General features: G+C 45.4%; 1 protein-coding gene across 3 annotated transcripts in view; it reads right to left on the bottom strand.

The window, feature by feature from the left end:
* SOX5 (SRY-box transcription factor 5) overlaps window positions 1-19,092 on the bottom strand; it is a 783,587-nt gene that overhangs the window by 757,074 nt on the left and 7,421 nt on the right. The window contains exon 1 of one of the 3 annotated variants that reach the window (XM_081209973.1): window positions 542-558. The exons of the other annotated variants lie outside the window; for them this stretch is intronic. The gene's annotated coding sequence lies outside the window, so the exon portion shown is untranslated. Of the gene's footprint in view, window positions 1-541; window positions 559-19,092 lie in introns of those variants that run through there. 3 annotated transcript variants of the gene reach the window in all.

Below are 19,092 nucleotides of genomic sequence, written 5' to 3' on the forward strand. Positions count from 1 at the left end.
AAAGAACTTTGGATGAAACACGATGAACCAACATTAAATCAATCAAGAAAAGGGTTTGACAAGATTTTAGAAGAAACATTCTCGGGGAAGGGAATTCAAAAGGGGTCGCTGTACAAAAGAGGGGTTGTTTACTGGTGCAACTTGGGGTGTGAGTGAGAGAGGGGGCGAAGGACTCAGCATATCTTTCTCCACACAAAAAAATAAAAGTGAAGCAGCTTTGTCCTCCTTTTCTTTTGATTCCCCTTCTCTCTCTCTCTCCCTTTCCTGCTCTTAAAAAAAATAATCCAAAGACAGAAAGTAATTGGTCAACACATGACCCTTCATATAGGTCCAAATATCCCATATGAACTCTTACAGATTCAATATGCTTAAGACACATTTCAGAATTAGGGTCCAATAAAGCACACGACACAAAACATTTCTTGCCAACATCCCCATCACCTTGGACCTACGCCATCATTTGCCACCAAGCCACATCCCACAGCAATCTGGTAGAAAGTTGGTGAAGGAGGGAGGGGGACCGTGAAAAGTGCATACTCACTCGTTTCTCTTCCTTCTAAGCACCTTTGCTGCCAGACTGTCCTCTTTCCCATTACCCGCGCCACGTCTAGCACTCAATCGGAGTCGGATCCGGCGGTACTTTTCCACCAATGCCATTCCTTCCGTCCCCCCGACTGATGCTTCCCTTTATTTATTCCGAAGCTCTCCGATGTAAAACAAGAATGCCACCTTTCTAAAATTGCTCCCATCCACCGAAGTAACATTTACAGGAGGCAATATTCTCCAAAGCTATGAAGCATGTCTTGCCCTAAATTACATTGCGGCGCCTGCTCGGAGCTCGCACATTTTTGAATACGAAAGCGCCCAAGGAATCCTTTCCCCTCGTTTCCATACAGAGAGTGCATTTACTGCTTGAAAACATTTCTTAACCTAGACACTGAAGTGCCAGCCTCGCAGACCTCATGCTAATCCTAGCCCGGGTGGCTGTTCTTGAGGGAAAGCATGCAAAAAATTGTAGCAGAGCATCAACTTTGACCCTTTTCGCTTAACACACGAGACTCCTAAATTCCAGAGGGAACGGATGAACTCTGACCTGCTTAAAATTAGCTTTGTTTAGTGCCTTGTGTGGTGGTGACTCAACGGGCCAGATTTTGTTTTTGTTTTTTCTTCCAGAAGAAGAAAAGACTTTTCGTTGCCCCTGAAGATTTGGTGCAAAACGTCCAACGCAAATGGCAATGCAAGGATTACTTTCCTCAATCCAAGGCAGTCTGGTTCAGCACTCTGTTGCTGACTGCATAACTTTAGGACAAGGGTAGCCCTCCAGATATTAATGGATTATGGCAGGCATCACCCCTGGGCCATGGGCTGTGCTGGCTGGGGGAGCTGGAAGTCCTGCAACTTCTGAAGAGGGATGCATTGGCTATTCCTGCTCTAAGGACTCTGCAAATGAAAAAGGCAGTCTTTTCTGCGGTTCCTCTCCAGCAGCTGCTATTCAGAGGTAGACTGCCACAGGACATGTAGGCTTCATTTAGCAAGTGCAATTTGTTGCTTGTTTGATTAAATTTTAACGGCGATGATCGATCAAGGAATTGTGAGTAAAAAGAAAAGAAAAAAGCCAAGGCAGACTGAAAAGCCTGGAGAAATAAAAAGGCCTTCAAAAGGTTGAAGGAGTTGGGTATGCTTAGCCTGGAAAAGAGGAGAACAAGAGGAGATATGATCGCCATCTTCAAATATCTCAAGGGCTGTCACATGGAAGATGAAGCAAGCTTGTTTTCTCCTGCTCTGGAAGGTAGGACCTGAACCAATGGCTTCCAGTTACAAGAAAGAAACTCCAATTAAATATCAGGAAGAACTTTCTGATAGTAAGAGCTGTTTGACAGAGGAACAGACTCCCACAAGAAGTGGTAGACTCTCCTTCCTTGGAGGTTTTTAAGCAGAGGTTGGATGGCCGTCTGTCATGTATGCCAAAGCTGAGATACCTGCATTGCAGGGGGTTATACTAGATGACCTTTGGTGTCCCTTCCTTCTCTATAATTCTATGATTCACCTGGCACCAATTGGCAGACGAGCCTCTCTGGGGAGAATATTCAACAACTTGAGAGGGATGTGCCTCTGAGAAAGTTCTCTCTTCTGCTCCCACCCATTGCACCTCACTCGGGGGGGGGTCCAGTTGGAGAATGCCCGGAACCCCTGGCCTACCTGGTGGCAAGTCAGAATATCAAGTCCAAAGTTCAGGGGTCAATCCACACAAGCAAAGTCCACAGGTCAGGAAACACAGTCCAAGGTCAGGCCAAGTCCAGAGTCAAACCCAAAGCACAGTACTGCAGAGATCATGGAGCCTCCAAACTGAGGTCCATCAACATGGGCAGTTGAGCAGAAACAGTACCTCAGCTCTGCTTCCCTGTTGCACTTTGCCTGCCGATGGCAGCATCTGGGCTTGATGAGGCAGACGACCCTCACCTGTTCCATGCCTACTCCAGCTAAGGAATCAAACTCTTCCTCCCAGAGCTAGCGAGCCCCACCTGACCAGCTAGGGAGCTGGGCTGTGGGCCCTTGCCTGCCTCAGCCTCCAGGAGCACCCCTTCTGCTGCTCCCTACACCTCAGAGCCCACCATTTTCAGGGAGACAGGGCCCCTCTGGCTCTGGTGATGGGTCCTGTGACTCTGATTCCTGTGCAGCGACCCCCATCCCTTCACCATCCTCTGTCACCCTATGAGTACTTCCTTCCCCATCCTCTGCTTGCCCCAGTGTGTTCCAGTCCTGGTTCCACCCCTCGCCAGCATCCTCTTCCTCCTCTTTGTCATCCTGACAGTTCATGAGAGAGAAGGGCTGTCTAAGAATATCTTGGGATCAAGGTATGAAGAGAGATGGTCCTTCAGGAACCTGGTCCCAAGCCATGAAGCATGATCATTTGAACTCATCAGATGATTTGGATGCCCCATGGGAACTTAAGCCTACTAGTATTATATCATCATCATCATCATCAATTACAGTGGTACCTCGGGTTACAGACGCTTCGGGTTACAGACGCTTCAGGTTACAGACTCCGCTAACCCAGAAATAGTATGGGTTAAGAACTTTACCTCAGAATGAGAACAGAAATCTCATGGCGGTGGCGCATGGCAGCAGGAGGCCCCATTAGCTAAAGTGGTACCTCAGGTTAAGAACAGTTTCAGGTTAAGAACGGACCTCCAGAACGAATTAAGTTCTTAACCAGAGGTACCACTGTACTTTTATTACAATTTAATAATCAGCATTACCATTTCAAAAAGCCAGTTAACCACCTGTTTCTGTTGTATTTTCACTAACACACTATGACATGGCAGATCTGTCGTAAAATGTTGAGTCACGGAAACTCGAGAGGGAACTAAGCTAGAGGGCCTGGGGTGGGCCGTCTCAGAGCCTGTCTTGAAAGTTCACCTTTAATTGAGAGAACCATTCTCATCCTTTAGGGTGGCCTGGTGAAAAACAGGCCAGAGCTCTTGCACCTTTAGCAGCTGTGCTGCTAAGGGAATTTCAGCAGGCAGAGCTTGTCCTGCAAGTTACACCTGCTGAAACTTCCTCTTCTTCATGGCTATTAGAAGTCCAGAAGCCCTTCCCTCTTTTGCAGGTGGCTAGCCCTCCTAAACTGCTCTCCTTGAAGGAAATGGCATGACCATCCTGTCAGGGTTTACTCAGCGGAAAATTCCACTGTACAGTGGTACCTTGGTTCTCAAACTTAATCTGTTCCGGTAGTCCGTTCCAAAACCAAAGCGTTCCAAAACCAAGGTGCGTTTTCCCATAGAAAGTAATGCAAAACGGATTAATCCGTTCCAGACTTTTTAAAACAACCCCTAATGAAGCAATTTAGCATGAATTTTACTATCTAATGAGACCACTGATCCATACAATGAAAGCAATAATCAATGTACTGTACTATAAAATAAATAAGACAGTATTGTGTGTGATAAAAATTAATTATTATTTTTTTCTTACCTGCACTAATGATAGTCATTGTTTGGATGGAGGGCTTTTATCCATTTCCACGGTCACACAATCAATCAATCAATCAGTAGCTGAACTGGGTTCCACACAGTGACAAAAACAAATTAGCAGAAAAAGCCTCAAAAACAAAAACGCAAAATAAATAGCGAAAACAAAAGCGCTAAACTTAATCTGTTCTGGAAGTCTGTTTGACTTCCAAAATGTTTGAAAACCAAGGCACAGCTTCTGATTGGCGCAGGCGCCCCAGAAACAATAGCCAACAGCTGCATTGGACGTTCGGCTTCTGAAAAACGTTGGGAAACTGGAACACTTACTTCCAGGTTTTTGGCATTTGGGAACCAAGGCGTTTAAGTACCAAGGCATTTGAGAACCAAGGTACCACTGCACTCCATGCAGTTAACCCTTCACAAGGATGTTTCAAGACCTACTTTGCTTGGATCACTTCCTAACCATGTGACTGCATGCTGGTCTGCTCAGAAGTAATTCTCATTGAGTTCTGCAAGGGGGCCTTACTCCCAGGGAAGTTGTCATCGGACTACAATCTAGACAGCAATTTATTCCATTTTCCCTCTTTGCCAGCTGTTAATTTCTGCATTATATTTCCACTTTCACACAACGTAAAAGCTGCTTTTGGAAATTTAGTGGAACGCAGTGCAAGTCCAGTACTCATTTCTGCACCATTTGCTTCCAAAGAAAATCTACTTGCAAGCCTGGAAGCCCAGAAAATAATGGGAGTTTTGTATAGGGCTGTGTACCTAAATGGAGCATCAACACACAGACACCAGGATCATTCCCATTAACAGCTATTGAGCAGAGGCCCAAGTGAGGCTGGTGGAGCATCACACACACACACCCGTTTTGCCCCCAACACCCTACTGGTGTAAATGTAATTTAGCACGGCATGGTGGTATACAGGTACTATAGTGTGAAAGGAACCATATAAACTGGGGCAGAAGTGCTGCCATTACAATCAGTATACAGTGGTACCTTGGGTTACATACGCTTCAGGTTACAGACTCTGCTAACCCAGAAATAGTGCTTCAGGTTAAGAACTTTGCTTCAGGATGAGAACAGAAATCGTGCTCCGGCGGCACGGCAGCAGCAGGAGGCCCCATTAGCTAAAGTGGTGCTTCAGGTTAAGAACAGTTTCAGGTTAAGTACAGACCTCCGGAACGAATTAAGTACTTAACCCAAGGTACCACTGTAATTAATACAATCAGTGCCATATCTAAACTCAGCCCAAGGCCACACTGCTAACCCTATCTATTTAGAAAGACATCCCACTGAATTTAAAGGGGCTTACTTGCAGTTAAGTAGGGCTAGGACTGCATCCTATGTTGCAAGTCCCTTCCTGTATGGAGATACAATGAAAAATGTCCGCTATTATTCTACCCAATTGCTCAGTAGAAAGCAGATGTTCTACTCAAACACTGGGGTGATTGACAACCGCTAAACTCCCTTTTAAAATTCCCTTTTGTTTCACAAACCCAGGGCTTTTGGGGGGCGGGGTACCCAAGTGTACACAGTACTGGCACATTTATTCCTAGAAGAAAAGCACTGGTTAAAAGTGTGGCACTCACTGTAACAACTTCATGGTGAGGCACCTGTTTTTCTAGAAGAAAAACACTGCACAAACACTGCACAAACTTGCATTTACAGGTTCTTGTTGGGTTTTTCCTTCCACCTTGACTCAGGCCTCACTTTTAAACAGCCATGTCATCCCCAGAGAATCATGGGAACTGTAGTTTGTTAAAGGTGCTGAGATTTGCTAGGAGACCCTTATTCCCCTTGCAGAACTACAATGCCCAGAGTTCCCTAGAAAGAGGGACTGGCCGTTAAACCACTGTGGGGGATTAGGCAAAGTCGCTGTGGGTTAAACCACAGAGCCTAGAGCTTGCCGATCAGAAGGTCGGCGGTACGAATCCCCGCAACGGGGTAAGCTCCCGTTGCTCGGTCCTTGCTCCTGCCAACCTAGCAGTTCGAAAGCATGTCAAAGTGCAAGTAGATAAATAGGTACCGTTCCAGCGGGAAGGTAAACTGCGTTTCTGTGCGCTGCTCTGGTTCGCCAGAAGTGGCATAGTCATGCTGGCCACATGACCCGGAAGCTGTACGCCGGCTCCCTCAGCCAATAAAGCGAGATGAGCGCCGCAACCCCAGAGTCGGCCAGGACTGGACCTAATGGTCAGGGGTCCCTTTACCTTTACCTTTTAATACAGTGGTACCTCGGGTTACATACGCTTCAGGTTACATATGCTTCAGGTTACAGACTCTGCTAACCCAGAAATAGTGCTTCAGGTTAAGAACTTTGCTTCAAGATGAGAACAGAAATCGTGCTCTGGCGGCACAGCGGCAGCAGGAGGCCCCATTAACTAAAGTGGTGCTTCAAGTTAAGAACAGTTTCAGGTTAAGAACAGACCTCTGGAACGAATTAAGTACTTAACCCAAGGTCCCCCTGTAGCTCTCAGCACCCCTGACAAACTACAGTTCCTAGAATTCTTTGGCGGAAGCCACAGCTGCTAAAAGCAGTATGATACCGTTTTAAATGCATAATGCAGATGGGCATCATTGTGCTCCCAGGATACCCTGAGGGTATCTTAGCCATGTTGGTTTTATGAAGACACCCCTGGATGGATCTTGTTATGGTTGACAGCATTTGGCTGCTCCCTCAGACAGAAAGAAATGCGAAGCCTGCCCAGAAAGGATTTAGCATTGCAATGCGCTTATTGCGAAATCCAGCAGTTAAGAAAGGCTTGTACATCTGAGATAAACATTTCATGATAAGCAGCATTCTTGGAGAGTGAACTATGTCATTGACTGTTCCACAGATAATTCTCAAGCCAAGACTGGCCTGAGCATATCTGTCATATCAGGAGAAAGTAGCACATACTTGTGTGTGTTGCCTCCTTGGCGTTGGAAAGAGAGAGAGAGAGAGAGAGAGAGAGAGAGAGAGAGAGAGAGAGAGATCTCGAAGGTGTCCATACAGACACACACACACACTTTAATCTGCTCTAGGATTGCAAAACGAGTCTGCAGAGTTGTTGTTTAAATAATCCCCAAACCACCATGATGTATGATTTGCAAGTCATCAGCACTAGGAAGGCGTAGTCTGGTATATTTTCTAAAGAGAATGCAAATAAGATGGTTTGGACTTCCGGCCCCCAAGCCCCCGAGGAGCAAGTCCGGCTCTAGCCCTGCCCGCATAGCTGCATACCATAACTATATCCTCTTGTTGTTGTTGTTTAGTTGTTTAGTTGTGTCCGACTCTTCATGACCCCATGGACCAGAGCACGCCAGGCACTCCTGTCTTCCACTGCCTCCCGCAGTTTGGTCAAACTCATGCTGGTAGCTTAGAGAACACTGTCCAACCATCTCGTCCTCTGTCGTCCCCTTCTCCTTGTGCCCTCCATCTTTCCCAACATCAGGGTCTTTTCCAGTGCAGCTCAGCCCTAATACCTACCTACATATCTCTAGATACCAGTGTGGCGTTCGCACAGGGGCCCCAGGTCATTCCACAGACTATTGACCCTGCACTATGGCTTATCCCTTCCACTGCTACCAACCAGGTTTCCCCGGTAATATATTCAGACTCAGTCAGGTTGAAATGTATTAACAAAGATTCCAGTTTATTGTGAACGCAAAGTAGTTTTAAATACTTTGAAACGCCGTAATCCGATTTACTCTCCTCTGTCTCCCCTCTGTCTCTAACTCACTCTGACTCCTATGCCTCTCACCCACAAGAAACCCACCAAACTAACTTCCCAAATCCCTGTGTTGAGCCTTAAACACAGTTTCTTATTGGTCAGCATGTTAACCCTTTCTCTCTGTCCCCCATCTCCATAATGAGTGGGCAAACGCCACAACCGGTTTGCAATGTTTTCTTTGGGACAAGCAGTGGTTTATCACTATGTCTCCATTTTGCAGACAGGAAACTGAGGCCGAGAGGAGCTCGCTCTGTAAAGCCTTGGGCTAGAGAGAGACTGGACCCCAGGCTTCCAGCCCTGGTCTCTTGCGACTTAGATAGGGATGGGCACAATCTGTTTGCCTACACACAAAATCTTCCAAATTCTTTTGACCAGTGGCTCGCAAAACTGTGTCGCGGCCAAGACAGATTAATTAAGCTGGGCTCCATCTGCACACCGAGCACACCTGAGCTCCCATGCAAATGGCAAAGAGCCAGAGAAGACGGATAAAGGCATCTGTCATTTTTGGCTTGATATCCACAACAGCATTTAACAACTTACTTGTTATTTTTCCAGGTATAAAAGTCTTTGTATTTATGAGATTCCCCAAACAGGGATTATTTCCCCCTATGTAACTCTGTGTGGTGTTTGTGTATATATCTATGTAAAGAAGTGATGAGGAATTTGTGACCCTCCAGGTGTTACTGAACTACAGATCCCATCATCCCTGACCATTGGTTATGCTGGCTGGGGCTGATGGGATTTGTAGTCCAACTGCATCTGGAGGGCCGCTTGTTCCCCAGGCCTGGTGTAAATGAAAGGGATATTGCTGTTCAAGTAGCAGACCTGTGTGTACATACAGTGGTACCTCGGTTTTCAAACGTAATCCATTCCGGAAGACCGTTTGACTTCCGAAATGTTCGAAAACCAAGGCGCAAAGGGTGGGCAGATACACACAGCAGAAGCCATTCGACTTCCGAGGCATGTTCGAAAACGGAAGCATTTACTTCCAGGCTTTTGGCGTTCGATAAACGAAACATTCGGCTTCCAAGATGCTAGAAAACCGAAGTACCACTGTTTCATGATTCTGTGGGAACATGGGGGGAAATTGAGGGTGTGTTCCTGGGTGTAATTTTCTACTTCCAAAGAATTCTAACCTTTTTCTTTTTAATGCAAATATTTAGACCTTATAGCTGCAAAGAGAATATCAGAAGCTGGAAGAATGACTCAATAATTCTAATATATTGATTATACCTTGCCTTCTTCCCTGACAGAGACCCAAGGCAAGTTTACAGACAAAACAAGAACAGTTAAAAACATAGAAAAAAAACTTATATATGTATATTCCATTAAAAACATACAAACAGCATAACACAAGCCCCCTCATTAAAAGCAGTCAGTTCCCAAAAGCCTTTTGGAATAAAGTTTTCAACTATCAACTGAAGGACAAGGAGAAAGTCACTTCTCAAATCTTCTCCTGCCAAGTAATGTGTACATAAATGCATATGCCAGGACAATGTGTGCATAAAAGGCACATGCTGGTGAAAACAGCACAGGAAAAAGGTGTTACATTTGTGGAAATCGCTTTGCAAAAATGTGTATATTAGGCAAAATTGCATACAAACATGTGTATATTAGGATAAATTCACACTAAAACGCTGGTGAATTTTTACAAGCAGCTTAAAAAATAATAATCCACAAACAGAGAAATACCCATCCCATATTTTACATAAAGGTTGTGTCTTTCATGTGGAAAATGTACTCAGAATGCATAGAGTTGGACAGGGCATTGTGCAACAGAATGAGATGCTATGCAATGGGATGGAAGAAAACCTATGATCAATTGCCAACAAGACCAAAACCGGATGAAATCAGCTGCTCAGGCCATCCCTCAGCTTTTTATGGCTTGGAACTAATAACCATTATCATCTGCTAATTTCTGCCAGCCAAACGACTGTCCAAGGGGATATCTCAGGGCTGATTCAGATTTGGCAAGCTTACAGGCCTGCACACACACACACACACACACACACACACACACACACACACACACACCTCAGGGTATTTTGTGATGTATTCCCCCTCTTCACCCTTTATGACTCCTACCTGCAGGAATGTGGCAACACCTTTGCCACTACAAAGCACAAAGCAGCTCTTAAGATGTGGTAACTTTACATAGGAAAACTCCTTCAAACAAAAGAAATCCTGGCCGATAAGAGGGAGAGGCAGGGAGAGGGAGAGAAAGTCCTAATAAATCACAGACATTTGTAGTACTGCACAAGTGCATTCTCACTTAGTTCAAGAGAAAACAAATCGTTTCATACGCTGGCATCGTATGTAACATTACCACCGTGAAAGGAGAGGTATTTATTGCGCCAGTCTATTCAAACAGCATTGTCACAGAAGGTGCTTTCCTAACAGGCACAGATGGTCATTGCCTTCTACAGCCTCAAAGTTGGTGTCTGAGACCAACCGGAGGGGGTGGGAAACCTTTGAAGGTCAAGGGCCACTTTCCATTCTGGAAAACCTTCTGGGGGGCCACATGTAACTGGTGGTCAGAGCCAGTAAGAAGGGGGAGATAGTTGGCTAGATTCTACACAAACTTCCACACCCCTCTCTTTCCTCCATCCTGGGCAAGCTCTGTTATATATTAATATATATCATTTTAGTTTATTGCCTGCCTTTCACCCTAAGGTCCCAGAGGAGGTTATAACAATTCAAAACACAACATCGAAACCAGTTTTGAAATAACATCCACTAATAAGTTTCAGTGATTGCTTGCATTGCACTTCGCTTTCAAATCTTTCTGCATTATCCCTCTTAAAGGCCGTTTTCTAAAAATGTATCATATCCAAAGGTATCATTCAGTTAAAACAGTAAGGCTTCCATCAGCAGAACAGGGAGGTTGCCAATTTTTGGTGTTAAAGGGGCAGGTGTGTCCCAGGTTGCCATGCACAGACACTCAGCTGATCAGCAATCCGAATCTGCAAAGAAAACGTCTTTGCAAAATGCCATGGGGTTAGACAATGGACCAGAAACCCAGGACGCATCCTGTCTTCCTCCTGCCCCTTTAAGACAGAAGTGCTCTGCAGAAACCGGCAAGTGAAGCTGTTTAGGGCATGGAACTAAGCCAAACCACCTCTTCCTTGCGGCAGGTCAAACTGCTGGTAAGAGGACAGCTACCCAGCCGGTTCGAAAACTGTGAACCCTAACCCTAAAGCCACGTGAAGATTTCCTTCGTTCAGAAAGTAGCACAGTGTTTTTCCCTTAAAAACATTTGCACCACAGGGTAATGCACGGTTGCCTTTTCCATCAATAATTTAGAAGCAACTTTAACAAAAGTAGGCCAACAAGGAAAAGGTGTTAACTTTCAAATTTGAACACGTATAAATATATACAGTTCTGGGCTGTGTCGATAAAGTGATTGCTCTGCATTTGATTTGTCCTCTTCCAGGGTGCATTTTCCCAGAGATGGTTTTCCTTCATCTGCCCAGCAAAGCCTAGAAGGGCGGGCCTTCTTTCTAGAAATATGCAGACTCTTTCCCCAAAATATATATTGGTGGAATTTAAATGGCATCCCTGTAGCTTCCCTTGAGATTTTTTTGCAGCTGATTTTCACTTGAACAAAACCTTCCATATTCCCCCTCCAAGTTAGCTTCAGATAAGGATGTAAAAAGAGCCCTGTAGCAGGATCAGGTCCATCTAACCCAAGATCTGGTTCTCACAGTGATCAACCAGATACATATGGGGATCCACAGGCAGGACCCGAGTGCGAAAGTTTTGATTCCCGGCAGCTGATATTGAAACTGATACTGTGCGTACTATGTGGCTAGCATGACTCGTAGCAAAGTCATCCTCCACGAATTTGTCTGATTGTTGATTAAAATCAATGTAACAAATAGAAACAAACCACTGGCAGACCCAGAATCTAGCAGCCTTTCTCAACCTGTGGGTCCCCAGATGTTGTTGAACTACAACTCCCATCATCCCTAGCTAGCAAGGCCAGAGCTCAGGGATGATGGGAGTTGTAGTCCAACAACATCTGGGGACCGACAGGTTGAAAACCACTGAGGGATTTGGAACAAGCTTCCTTCAGTGGCAACCATGACACAGGCCAATTTAATTGTGACGGTCACTGTGGATCATTTTGTAGCCATTTCCCTCTGGCCCGATCCACACAACTGCCTCAAGGGAAAGGAGGAAGGCTGTTGTTCACCATTCTTGAACAGGGACAACCACAGGTCTGAGAGTCCCCCAAACCTGGACTGGAGTTCAAATTCCACCTCCTGATCTATGTCAGTATTTGGTGAATTAATGGCTGCCAGATTCTTCTTTTAACTGTCTCCTGTGTCCTTAGCAACACGCAGAAAAATAGCTGGCAATCTTGTTTTGGCATGCAAATAAGAAATAAGGGAAGTTTCTCCCTTCTATTTTTCTATGCATCACAGACTACTTCAAAAGATGCAAAAGCAAGATCAGTTATGAAAATAAAACAAGGGTAATCCTAGATATGTTTTCTATTTTAGTATATAGTATTTCAACGATGGAAGATGTGGTGGTGACCTCCAATTTATTTATTTATTTATTTAATTTTACTTACTTACTTACTTACTTACTTACTGGTAGGTAGCCATGTTGGTTTGAAGCAGTCGAAATAAAAAATTAAAAAACTAGTCCAGTAGCACCTCAGAGACCAACTACGTTTGTTCTACGTATACCTAGAACAAACTTAGTTTATCTCTGAGGTGCTACTGGACTAGTTTTTTAATTAGTTATTTATTTAGTTAGTTTTTACATGAAAGTGCCTCAAAGTGGCTTAAGAACCAAAAAAGTTGAAATAGAATATAAGGAGAAGAATATAATAGGAACCTAAAATGCTCATCCATAAAATATATATTAAAAGGAGCGCTCCAGCCCACTCCAAGGTGATCATAAAAAGAGGCCACAGACATAGTCAATCACCTTCCAAATCAAGGGCCAAATGGTGTGTTTTAAAACAACAACAAAGTTTTAGGACATCCCCTTTGAAAGTGCAGGAGGATAAAGCTATCAGTGGTTACTTGTGCAGTGAGCCAGTGTGGTTTGGTGTTTAGAGTATCGGACGAGGACCAATGAGAACATGGTTTAAATTCTCACTCAGCAATAGAGTTCACTGGGTGACCTTGGGCCACTAATAACAGCAAGAGGGGGATATTGCCCTTGTGGCCTGCTTATAGGTTGTTTTGGGGTTTTTTTAATGGGTGATGAGAGTTGCTAGGGGAGGTTAAGCAATACTTTTAAACAACACAAGACAGATGTGGCAGGGGATTCAGCATATTACCAACTACAAACCTAACCTTGGTGCTGTCGACGGTGACCCCTTGCTGGCGGAGGAGCTTAACCTCTTCTTTGCTCGCTTCGAGAAGGAGCCACCTGAGACGCCGGTATTACAGCCACCAGCCCATAGGGGCCCCTCATTCACGGTAGAGGAACATGAGGTGAGACAGGTTTTGAGGATGGCGAATCCGAGGAAGGCGGCTGGACCTGATGGCATCACTGGAAAGGTGTTGAAGGGCTGTGCGGATCAGCTGGCGAGGGTCTTTACTAAGATCTTCAATAAGTCCTTACACCAGTCTATTGTCCCACCCTGCCTGAAGTCGTCAACTATTGTCCCTCTGCCTAAAAAATCCACAATCAGTAGTTTGAATGACTATAGACCAGTTGCACTGACTCCAATCATCATGAAGTGTTTTGAGAAACTGGTGCGCCGTCACATTATTTCCTGTCTTCCATCAACTTTTGACAACTACCAGTTTGCATACAGAGCAAATAGATCCACAGAAGACGCCATCAATACCACTCTCCATGCTGCTCTGTCCCATCTGGAGCAGCCGGGGAGTTATGTGAGGCTGCTGTTTGTGGATTTTAGCTCTGCTTTTAACACTATCCTCCCCCATAGACTGGTGTCCAAGCTAGAGGCGATTGGACTCTCCAACTCCACCTGTCTCTGGGTTTTGGATTTTTTGTCAGAACGTTCTCAGAGGGTTAGAGTAGGGTCACACATGTCCACAGCCCTTAGCCTTAACACCGGCTCACCACAGGGTTGTGTGTTGAGTCCCCTGCTCTACACTCTCTATACGTATGACTGTACAGCCATCTATTCCAGCAACAAAATCATCAAGTTTGCTGATGACACTACGGTGGTAGGGCTCATTTCAGGAGGGGATGAGTCCGCCTATCGGGACGAGGTGGAGCGGCTCTGTGTTTGGTGTGGAGAGAACAATCTGGCTCTTAATACGGCTAAGACCAAGGAATTGGTGGTGGATTACAGGGAAAAAAAGGCGGACATTCAGCCCTTGTATATCAACGGGGAATGGGTGGAGAGGGTGGCGGAATTCAGGTTTTTGGGAGTAGCTATCGATCAGGGCATGACTTGGAGCGCACATACCACTGCTCTGGTGAAGAAGGCCCAGCAGAGAATTTATTTCCTCAGACTTTTAAAGAAGAACAATCTGAGTGAGAGACTGCTGGTGTGCTTCTACCGAGGCGCCATAGAGAGCATTCTTACATACTGTATTTGTGCTTGGTTCTCCAGTTGTACAGCTAGGGAGAGGAAGGTGCTCCAGAAGGTCATAACCACAGCCCAAAGGATTATTGGTCATCCTCTCCCATCTTTGGAAGAACTGTACGGTTCCCGTTGTCTTAGGAAAGCAAATAACATCCTGCAGGATTCATCTCACCCGGGACACGGTCTGTTTGCACTACTGCCTTCTGGCAGGAGATATAGAAACATCAAGTCAAAGACAAATAGACTGAAAAACAGTTTCTATCCAAGAGCTGTGGCCTTTTTGAATGCTGTAACTCGATAGTGTGACCTGGGAGTTTGATGGGTGTGGTGTGGGTGTGGCTGGAATGTGGTTTGTTTGGTTGTTGTTGTTGTTTTGCTTTTGATGTTTTAAGGGATGGCATCCAATTTCGTTGCACTTTGTACAATGTTGCACTTGTGTAATGACAATATTCTATTTTAAACCCACAATAAAACTAGAATGGCCATTCTTGCAGGGAAAACCACTGTAGCTATCCTTCCGGAATTTGGCTGGGTTCGTGCCTTCCAAAAGAGCAACAGTGCTAGCAAATTTCATCAAATTCTGTCCAAAAATAAAAAGTTAAAGTTACCAACCACTTTGCCTGGAATTTTGCAGGCTTTATTTAGTGTGTGTGTGTGTGTTTTCTATCCACTTCTGTCAAAGGGGGGGGGGAGAGATGTTACAGCGGTACCTCAGGTTACATACACTTCAGGTTACAGACTCTGCTAACCCAAAAATAGTGCTTCAGGTTAAGAACTTTGCTTCAGGATGAGAACAGAAATCGTGCTCCGGGGGCACGGCGGCAGCGGGACGCCCCATTAGTGGTGCTTCAGGTTAAGAACAGTTTCAGGTTAAGAACGGACCTCCAGAACGAATTAAGTACTTAACCCGAGGTACCACTGTATTTTATTTTCCAATTGTGTGTGTGTGGATTTAAATGGACCCAAAGCTAAATCAGGCAGTCTGTTTCCTGAGGCAGGCTGTTTCCTGAAGCATCAAACTGGGGTCCACATTGAATCCTGTAGTTTGTGCAGACCCCTCCCACTATCCCTTTCCTCCTTTCTGCTGCTTCCTTACTTCTTCCTGTTACAGATAGGTAGCCGTGTTGGTCTGCCATAGTCAAAATAAAAAATTTCCTTCCAGTAGCACCTTAAAGACCAACTAAGTTAGTTCTTGGTATGAGCTTTCGTGTGCATGCACACTTCTTCATGCACACTTCTTCAGTGTGTATCTGAAGAAGTGTGCATGCACACGAAAGCTCATACCAAGAACTAACTTAGTTGGTCTTTAAGGTGCTACTGGAAGGAAATTTTTTACTTCTTCCTGTTAAGGGTAAAAATGGTCACCTTTTTATTACTTAGTTATCAATGGCCATTTGACTTTTGAACTGACCTCTACAGCTGTCTCTTTTAGAGCAGTTTTTGTGTGTGCAATGATTACAAAATGATCATGTTTAGATCAAAACATAGATGTTTGGGTGGGGGACTAGGAAGTGGGAAACCTGAATCAATCTGCACATCCTTGAAGCAGACTTCAAATCTCAACAGTCGTGATAACATCTCTATGAAGACATGCATCAGAAACCTTCATTCTCCTTTTACACAGAGTCAACAACAACACGAAAAGAAAGAAAAAACCTGGCAAGATCTCACTGTCAGATTATGCATAAATATGCAGTTTCCCTAAGGTGTGATCTTATACTTTTCACACATTATTGTTTCATGCTGAGCCAAAACACTAATCTTTCCACAGTTCCAAAATAGCTTGCCCCCCTCCTATTATAGCACTGCCATAGAAGCAATACAGTTAAGTTAGCATGCAGGGCTTATTGGAAATAACCTTGAATAAGCAACTGGTAAGGGAGAGGCAAGGGACGCAGGTGGAGCTGTGGTCTAAACCACAGAGCCTAGGACTTGCCGGTCGGAAGGTTGGCGGTTCGAATCCCCGCAAGGGGGTGAGCTCCCGTTGCTCAGTCCCAGCTCCTGCCCACCTAGCAGTTTGAAAGGACATCAAAGTGCAAGTAGATAAATAGGTACCGTTCCAGCGGGAAGGTAAATGGCATTTCCGTGTGCTGCTCTGGTTCGTCAGAAGTGGCTTAGTCATGCTGGCCACATGACCTGGAAGCTGTACACCGGCTCCCTCGGCCAATAAAGCAAGATGAGCGCCACAACCCAAGAGTCGGTCATGACTGGACCTAATGGTCAGGGGTCCCTTTACCTTTACTTTACTGTATATACCACTTAATCGACAACAATGAAAACTCCTCAAAGTGGTTCACATGACAACAAGGACTGATTCAGGAAGAATGCCCTCGGGAAGAGCCTGACAGCAGGGTCTGGACAGCACCCTCATGTGCTGTTCCAGTGTTTTTTGTGGAACACAAGGATGAGGAGCAATTGCTAGATCATGGGTAGGCAAACTAAGGCCCGGGGGCCGGATCCAGCCCAATCGCCTTCTAAATCTGGCCCGCGGATGGCCCGGGAATCAGCGTGTTTTTACATGAGTAGAATGTGCCCTTTTATTTAAATTGCATCTCTGGGTTCTTGTGGGGCATAGGAATTCATTCATTTATTTATTTTTTCAAAATATAGTCCAGTCCCCCACAAGGTCTGAGGGACTGTGGTCTGAGGGACTGCTGAAAAAGTTTGCTGACCCCTGTGCTAGATCATTAAACCAAGTGATGAGGATCAGTCACTGCCCTGCTCCTAACCCCAAACCTTTGAAAGGAGCTGCCATACCTAAAGCTGTGAAACTTTGGCTCTATGTGTTGGAAACTTGGAACATCTTGGCAGTGGAGTATTCTCAGCTTCCGCCTCCTGCGGGCTGCTTTGGTAATGCGTGTACCTGAAGGCTGATTTGGTGGTGTGCTGAATGAAGTTCCCAGAGTAGATTCAGAGGAAATTACTCACACTTACAGCCACACTGAAATGAAATTCGTCATGACTAATTTGCCCCCAATTAATTCATAGAACCGTAGAGCTGGAAGGGAACTTGGATGTGTCATATAGCCCAACCCCTACTCAGTGAAGGACCAGCAACAGACGAGGTGACTACGCTGCTGTTGCCACAGCATCCCTGATGGACAACTCTCCACCCACTGCCTGCATAGGAGAGCCCATGACTTGGGCTGGGTGATATCTGGTTTTCAACATTGTGATATATCACCATCTCAACATCGTGATACACCAATATTTCACAAGGTCTGAAATAAGGATGGAGCTATATAGAGGTTTTGGGTGGCTTCATGGTTTTTCCCTGCACTGTGATTTTTGCATAGCGAACACACATCATGATTTTTGATATATTGCCAGGTCAAAAATTATGAAACTGATATCACAATATGGATATCAAGCCAGTTTTGGACAATACAGTGGTACCTCTGGATGCGAACGGGATCTGTTCCAGAGCCCCGTTCGCATCCTGAGCAGAATGCAAACCACATCTGTGCGTGTGCAATTCGCCACTTCTGCGCATGCGCGTGACATCATTTTGAGCGTCTGCGCATGCGTGAGTGGCAAAACCTAGAAGTAACCCATTCAGTTACTTCCAGGTCACCGCAGAACGCAACCTGAAAACGCTCAACCTGAAGCGTATTTAACCCGAGGTATGACTATATATTGATATATCACCCAGCCCTACGCATGACTTCCATGAGGCAGCCCAGTCCACTGCCAAACTACCATTAGGAAGTTTCTCCTAACATTTAGCCTCAATACAGTCCTCTGTAATTTCCACTTATTGCTTCCAGGTCCACCTTCTGAAGCCTCAAAGAACAAATCTGCTTCACTACAACATCAGTGGGAATTGAAGCATAACTAAATTCCTCTGGATTCAGCAGCTTACATTTACCTGTTGACAAACCCACATGGGTATCTTCCACTCCTGTCGCCTTTCCTAACTCAGCCTCTTGGAAGGAACTGTGCAGGCTCCAACAGATGGGATAATGGCTGCAACACAGGTGAGCATGCATGGATCTAGATATGTAGCAAACCTGCGGCCCTCCGGGTATTTTTGGACTCCAACTCTCATGAGCCCCAGTCAGTATAGCCCAGGGGAAATGAGAGCTGAAGTCCAGTGTCCCGCACTGGCTGGATGCAGAGGAGCAGTGGGAGGCACCAGATAAGGAACAACCAAGGGAAGAAGGCTCAGAGTCAGGGGATTGGTGGTGGGATGATGATGAGGGATCAGAGGAGGAAGAAGGAGCAGACTTGGAGGAGGAGGTGTTGGAAGCTGAAGAGGCAACGGGGCTTCATGAGCAGGAAAAGGCTGTGGCAGAGAGAAGTACAGAAGCAGAGGCAGAAGCAGAGGCTGGAGAGGAGGGGAGGCAGAGGTGAGTCAGGCTGCTGAAGAATCCAGGATGTCTCCCCCTCCTGCTGTGACCAGCTCCCCCCACCCCCCAGTCTCCCAGAACCAGAAGAGGTATGAAAAAGGCAGAGCAAAGACAGACAAGGCATCAGAGTCTCAGATTGCTTGGGAAGGTCCCAAGGGAGGAGGAGACTTAAGAAGTCCCATCATAGGGGCAAGATCTACCAGGAAGAGTTGCTGTGCTCTCTAGGCCTCAGCTGCCTTGTTTCTTTGAATAAAGGGTTAACTTCACTGATGCCATGTGAGTTATTGCTGACACATGCCCTGACATCCATCTGGAGGGCTACAGGTTCATCCTCTCTGATATAGATATAGATACAAATATAGATATAGACATAGACAAATGAATCCACTGGCCATGATTTATTTTTTTCAGATTGAAGCTTGTTATTTTCCATCTGAAAGTACAATAGGAAAGAATGGCTTCATCTATATCTCCTATTAGGAGATGGCTTGCTGATGGGGTCAGTTAGCCGACAATTGTCAGGACCAGTGGG

The sequence above is a fragment of the Podarcis bocagei genome (assembly GCF_964188305.1).
Source record: "Podarcis bocagei genome assembly, chromosome: 10".
Lineage (NCBI taxonomy): Eukaryota > Metazoa > Chordata > Lepidosauria > Squamata > Lacertidae > Podarcis > Podarcis bocagei.